Source organism: Penaeus japonicus, unplaced genomic scaffold, assembly GCF_977035675.1.
Source record: "Penaeus japonicus unplaced genomic scaffold, GWHDUDI00000001_assembly GWHDUDI00000027, whole genome shotgun sequence".
Classification (NCBI taxonomy): domain Eukaryota; kingdom Metazoa; phylum Arthropoda; class Malacostraca; order Decapoda; family Penaeidae; genus Penaeus; species Penaeus japonicus.
Window position 1 is genome coordinate 2,008,120 of NW_028234429.1, and position 7,500 is coordinate 2,015,619.

Sequence of the window (7,500 nt, forward strand, 5' to 3'; positions counted from 1 at the left end):
TAAATTTAATTTGTGATTTATAGTAATGCCTACTTCAAAATCCACGTTGCGTGTTAGATAGGAGGTTATTTGCTTCCGGAAATGCTGTTAATTGATTTGCGACTATTTTCTCGAGAACTTTAGATATAACTGGGAGGAGAGTGATATGGTGAAAATTGTTTACCTGACCTTTGCCTCCAGATTTGAAAATAGGTGTTATGATGCCTTGCTTCTAGAGTGATGGATATGTATTCATAATGACTGTCAGATGGTATGTGTTATGTTTTTTCTTCGGCATAAAGGTATTTACTAGTTTCCATAGCTCGGAAGTGTCGTGTTTACATTCTTTGAACTCGCTTTTAAAATAGTTTGCTTTTGAACACATGTGTGTTTTTACATTTCTCTCTTTTTTTTATTATTCAGCCTGAAGGGCAGCATCAAATCTTTTTATTTTGAGAGCTTCGTGGGTGTCATTTCTATCATTTATGACTTTCTTAATGTCGTTTATCCAGGGAGCTGGAGGAAGTTTAATTGTTTTTGTTTTATAAGGAGTGGGAGCATATATGGCATTTTTTATCACATTCGTTAAAACTATAACTTGTGTGTCAACTTCATCTGTTAATAAGAGATAGAAAGAGAGAGAGGGGAGGGAGAAAAATAGAAGGAAGGAAGGGAGAGAGAGAATGAGAAGCGATGGTAAGAGAAAATGAATACGGACAGTGAGGATTGTGAGACAGAGAGAGAAAAGACATATATAGAAGACAAGAGAGAGCACAAAAGAAAAAACAAAGAACGGGAAATGATGGTGATAAAGGAATGTTGAATCTAAATGGGTAAAAAAAAACTTTAGTGAAAAGATATATGAAGTGATAGTAATCATAAACAATGTCATAATCTAAAATAAAGGAAAATTGAATAGAGGTAGATATGATATTGTACAGTGGAAGAAAGAAAGGAATATAAATATAAGATAAATGGCAAGAGCGAAGGACGATGGGATTCTAAATGAAAGTGGAAGAAAAAGAAAAGGAAATCGAGGGAAAATGAAAGTAAAAGAGTGAGAGAGAGAGATGGTGAGTTGTGGGGGGGTGCGGGGAGGGGGAGAGGGAGGGAGGGTGTGAGTAGGGGAGAGGGAGGAATGCTGAGAAGGGATCAACCAACCACACCCCCACCCACACATCCGGCCGGTGCGAAAGAGGGGACGGGAGTGAGGGGCGAGAGCGGAGATGGAGCCCCCGGGAGGAGTGGAGAGAGAAAGAGAGAGAGAGTGCGAGAGAGAGACTAATGGAGAAGAGAGTGTGGCTGAGAGTGATGTCTTTGGGCTTGGAGGTCCCTTTGTTGCAGACCGAGAGTGAAGGAGAGAGAGAGAGAGAGAGAGAAATCGAGGGAAAATGAAAATAAAAGAGTGAGAGAGAGAGAGAAAAAAAAAGGAAATCGAGGGAAAATGAAAGTAAAAGAGAGAGAGAGAGAGAGAGAGAGAGAGAGAGAAAGACAGACAGAGAGAGAGAGAGAGAGCAACTAACGTGAAAATAGCCGCAGCTGGAAGGCAGAGCATTAATAAAGGCTCCCTGGAGTCAAAGCGGCCGGACGATGAGAGAAAGTGAGAAGGAAAGAGCGAAGCAAAAGTCGAAATAGGAAGCTACAACAAAGCCAGCCAGGGAGCGTCTTTCTCGGAGGTCCAGCACAGGAGGCAAAGGATATGCACTGTGGACTTCCTTCAGGGCAACACATTCACGTCTTTGTGATTTCGTTAAACATTTTCATAGTTACACTGACTAGCATGGGAAGGACAAGGTGTTAGATATTTTGGCGGAGAAATGTTAGAGAGAGAGGGTGAGGAGGAGGAAGGGAAGGGACAGAGAAGGAGAGAGAGGAGAGGTTGGAGAGAAAGAGTAGGAGGGGAGAGGAGGTATACGGAGGAAGAGAGGCAGGAGAAGAGAGGGAAAAAATGGAAGGAACACCAACGGAAAAGCTCAAAATCATTTTATTGTTGTTTCTAGTTGTAATGTTATAATCATTGCCAAATATATCATCGGCATAATCACCATTCTAAAAGTTATATTGATTATAAACACATTAATTATCCCTATCCCGGTTGGGGAGGGTAAATATGCATTATACTATAGTCGATGAAACAATCCTGATTTACGTTTGAATGCGAAATTAACTTCAAAGGCTCCCCCCAAAAGTTCACAAAATGAATAATAATGACAACCAATCATCTGACTAATCCGCAGCACATCGTAGCACATCTGACATCATTCAACAATAAACGAACGATCTACAGCGATGTATGGCGTTTAAACTCGGATTTCGCTTCCGTAGAGAACGAAAAAAAAAAACCTTCCCTCTTGTTGATGGCTGTGAATCGGACATGACAGCAGCAGAGGTGAGGGATTCGAGGAGGAGGAGGAGAAAGGGCGTGGAAGTCATCGGGCCGAACGAGTGCCTGGCTACAACGCCCTCGCGAGTGGCAGGCAGGCTCGAGCGACATGTTTTGGACGTGTGTGTGTGTGTGTGTGTGTGTGTGTGTCTGTGTGTGTTTGTGTGTGTGTGGGGGGGGGGGGTGTATAGATATATAGAGATAGGTAGGTCGATTGAGAGAGACGATAGGATGGATAGGTATGTAGGTAGACAGATAAATAGGTAGATAGATTGAAAGATATATATACATACATACATAAATATATATGTATGAATATATATATATATATATATATATATATATATATATATATATATATATATATATATATATACCTGAATTTATAATAATTATACATATATTACATACATATATATATATATATATATCTTATATATATATATTTATATATATATATATATATACCCCCCCCCCCCCCCCCCCACCCCCCCCCCCCCTCCCCCCCCATATATATATATATATATATATATATATATAATATATATACTATATATATTATTTATTTATATATACATATATATATATATATTTATATATATATATACATTATATATTTACTACATTTATATATACTATATATAATATATATATTATATATATATATATATGTATGTATATATATGTATGTATATATATATTATTATTATATATATATACATATATATACATATATATACATATATATACATATAGATATAGAAATAGATACATATATATACATATACATATACATATAGATATAGATACGTATACATATACGTATGTATGTATATGTGTGTGTATGTATATATATATATATATATATATATATATATATATATATATATATAGATATATATATATATATATTCATAAGTAGATAGATAAATAGATAGATAAATATATAGATAGGTATGTAGGTTCATGTATATAGATATATACATATGTATGTCTATATGTGTATGTATATAAATATACATTGATATGTGCGTGTCACATGTCGCCTGAAACTAATCCAGCCTGAATATTGAGGGCGTGGGCAGCGTAGTGAGACCACACACACAAGACAAGGCTGTGTTATCATCCCTCATGAATAACGCAGTGGCGACGCGGCCGGTAAGGTGTGGCGAGGCGGCGCTCGTCTCAGAGCCGCTCTAGTGGCCCTCATTGTACTCCCTTCCCCCTCTCTTCCCCTCTCCTACACTCTCAACCCCTCTCCTCTTCTCTCGTCCTCTTTCCTCCTCTCTCCTCCCTTCTACTCCCCTCTCTTCCCCTCTCCTCCCCTCTCTTCCCCTCTCCTACACTCTCAACCCCTCTCCTCCTCTCTCGTCCTCTTTCCTCCCCTCTCCTCCCTTCTATTCCCCTCTCTTCCCCTCTCCTCCTCTTTCCTCCCCTCTCCTCCCCTCTCTTCCCCTCTCCTACACTCTCAACCCCTCTCCTCCTCTCTCGTCCTCTTTCCTCTCTTTTCCTCCCTTCTACTCCCCTCTCTTCCCCTCTCCTCCTCTTTCCTCCACTCTCCTCCCCTCTCTTCCCCTCTTCTCCCCTTTCTTCCCCTCTCTTTCCCTCTCCTTCCCTCTCCACCCTTCTCCTCTCTCCTGCCCTTGTCCTCCGCTCCCCTCCCCTTTCCTCCCCTTTCCTCCCTCCTCCCCTCCCCTCTCATCCCCTCCTCTCTCCTCCCCTCTTCTCCCCACTCCTTCAATCCACTCTTCTTCCCTCCCCTCCCCTCCCCTTCCCTCTTTTCCCCTCTCCTCCCCCTCGCCTTCCCCCCTCCTCTTTCCTCCCCTCTTCTCCTCTCTCCTCCCCTCTCCTCCCTTCTCCTCCCTCTCCTATCCTCCCCTCTTTTCCCCCCTTATCCACTCTCTTTCCCTCCCCATCTCTCTCTTTCCCTTTCCTCTCCTCTCCATCCTCTCTTCTCCCCTCTCCTCCCCTCTTCTTTACCGTCTTCATCTCTTCTCTTCTTTCCTCCTCTCTCCTCCCCTTTCCTCCCCTTTCCTCCCTTTCACTCTCTCTCTTGCCCCCTCTCCTACCTTCACTTCTTCTCCCCTCTCCTACCTTCCCTTCTTCTACCCTCTCCTTCCTTACCTTCTTTTCCCCTCTCCTATCATCCCTTCTCCCCTCTCCTCCACTCTCCTTTTCCTCTCCTCCTCTCTTCTCCTCTCCCCTCCCCTCTACTCCCCTCTCCTACCTTCCCTCTCCTCCCCACTCCTCCCCTCTCCTTTCCTATGCTACCCTCACCTCCCCTCCCCTTTCCTCCCCTTTCCTCCCTTTCCCTCCTTTCCCCCTCCCCTCTTCTCCCCTCTCCTACCTTCCCTTCTTCTCCCCTCTCCTCCTCTCTCCTTTCCTCTCCTCCTCTCTTCTCCCCTCTCCTCCCCTCTCTTCTTCTCCCCTCTCTTGCCCTATCCTCTCCTCCCCTCTCTTCCACTCTCTTTCCCACCCTCCTCTCTCCTCCCTTCTCCCTTTTCTTTCTTGTCCTCCTTTCTCCTCCTCTTTCCTCACCTCTCCTCTCTTCTCCCCTCTCCTCCCCTATCCTTTCCTCTACTACCCCCCCCCCCTTTCCTCCCCTCTTCTCCCCTCTCCTACCTTCCTTTCTTCTCCCCTCTCTTCCACTCTTCTTCCCACCATCCTCTCTCCTCCCCTCTTCTTCCTTCTTCTCCCCTCTCCTCCCCTCCACTCTTCTCCTTCCCTCCCCTCCTCTCTCCTCCCTTCTCCTCCCCTCTCCCCCCCTCTCCTACCCTCCCCTCCTCTCTTATTCCCATCTTATTTCCCTTCCCTCCTACCCTCTCCCCATTCCCATCCCTCTCCTCCCCACCCCCTCCAATCCCACACCCCCTTCTCCTCCTCTCCCCCTACCGTCCCCTGGCCTACCCTCTCTCCCTTTCCCCCTTACCCCCTCTCCTCTCCCCCCTCCCCTTCTTTTTTTCTTTCCCCTCCCTCCCCTCCCTCCCCTCCCTCCCCTTCCTCCCTTCGCTTCGCCCGAAACTTTGATCATCTCCTTCCCTTCATTTCTGGCAATGCTGCGTCCTTCTTCCTCTCCTCCTCTTCCTTCCTCCTATCCTTTGCTTCCCTCTTCCTGTCCTTTACTTCCCTCCTCCTATCCTTTACTTCCCTCCTCCTATCACTTACTTCCCTCCTCCTATCCTTTACTTCCCTCCTTCTATCCTTTACTTCCCTCCTCCTTTTCCATTTACTTCCCCTCTTAGCACTTTCTTTCATCTCCGCCGATCACTTACTTTCTTCCTCCTATCCTTTTTCTTCCCGCCGCCTATCTTTATGCATCCTCTAGCACGGAATTCCTCATCCTTCCGGTACTTTCCCTCCTCATGCTTTCCTTTTACTTCCCTCATGCGATTCTTAATTCCCTCTCACGTTCACTAGTTTCCCTCCTCCCTATTCCTTTACGTCCCTCCTTCTTTCCTTTACTGCCTGCTCCTTCCGGTTTCTTACCTCCTTCCTATCTCTACTTCCATCCGCCTATCACTTTCTCTCTCAGAATATCCTTTTCCTTCCCTCCTGCCTTCCTTTACTTCTCTCATGTCACTTCTTCCCTCATCCTATCCTGTGACTGCACTCCTTCTATCTTTTCTGCCCGCTTTAGCTTTTACTTCCCTCATCCTTTCACTTACTTCCCTCCTCCTTCTCCTTTACTTCCCTCCTCCTATTTTACTTCCCTCCTTCTATCCTTTAATCCCTCCTTCTATCCTTTACTTCCCTCCTCTATCCTTTACTTTCCTCCTCCTATCACTTACTTCCCTCTCCTATCTTTACTTCCCTCCTCCTATCCTTACTTCCCTCTCTAGCACTTACTTCCTCCTCTATCCTGTGTTCCCTCCTTCTATCCTTTACTTCCCTCGCTTCTAATCCTTTACTTCCCCTCCTCCTATCCTTACTTCCTCTTCCTATCCTTTACTCTTTCCCTCCTCGTATCCTTTATTTCCTTCCTATCCGTTGCTTCCCTCCTCCTATCACTTACATCCCTCCCTCCTATCCTTTACTTCCCTCTCTATCACTTTACTTCTCCTCTATCCTTACTTCCCTCTCCTATCCTTTACTTCTCCTCCATTACTTTACTTCCTCCTCTCATCAATTACTTCCTTCCCTCCTATCCTTTACTTCCCTCTTCTATCGATACTTCCTCCTCCTATCCTTTACTTCCCTCCTCCTATCACTTACTTCCCTCCTCCTATCCTTTACTTCCCTCCTTCTATCCTTTACTTCCCTCCTCCTATCCTTTACTTCCCTCCTCCTATCCTTTACTTCCCTCCTCCTATCCTTTACTTCCCTCCTCCTATCCTTTACTTCCCTCCTTCTATCCTTTACTTCCCTCCTCCTATCCTTTACTTCCCTCCTCCTCTCACTACTCTCCTCTCCTCCTATCCTTTACTTCCCTCCTCCTATCCTTTATTCCCTCCTCCTATCTTTTATTCCTCCTCATCTTTTACTTCCCCCTCTTTCTTTACTTCCCTCCTCCCTATCCTTTACTTTTTCCCTCCTCCTATCCTTTACTGTCTTTTCCCTCCTCCTATCCCTTTACTTCCCTTCCTATCCTTTACTTCCCTCCTCCTATCACTTACTTCCCTCCTCCTATCCTTTACTTCCCTCCTCCTATCCTTTACTTTCCTCCTCCTATCCTTTACTTCCCTCCTCCTATCACTTACTTCCCTCCTCCTATCCTTTACTTCCCTCCTCCTATCACTTACTTCCCTCCTCCTATCCTTTACTTCCCTCCTCCTATCACTTACTTCCCTCCTCCTATCCTTTACTTCCCTCCTCCTATCCTTTACTTCCCTCCTCCTATCCTTTACTTCCCTCCTCCTATCCTTTACTTCCCTCCTCCTATCCTTTACTTCCCTCCTTCTATACTGTATTCCCTCCTCCTATCCTTTACTTCCCTCCTCCTATTTACTTCTCCTCCACGTTACTTCCCTCTCCTATTCCTTTATTCCCTCCTAACCCTCCTCCTATCACTTACTTCCCTCCTCCTATCCTTTACTTCCCTCCTCCTATCCTTTACTTCCCTCCTCCTATCCTTTACTTCCCTCCTCCTATCCTTTACTTCCCTCCTCCTATCCTTTACTTCCCTCCTCCTATCCTTTACT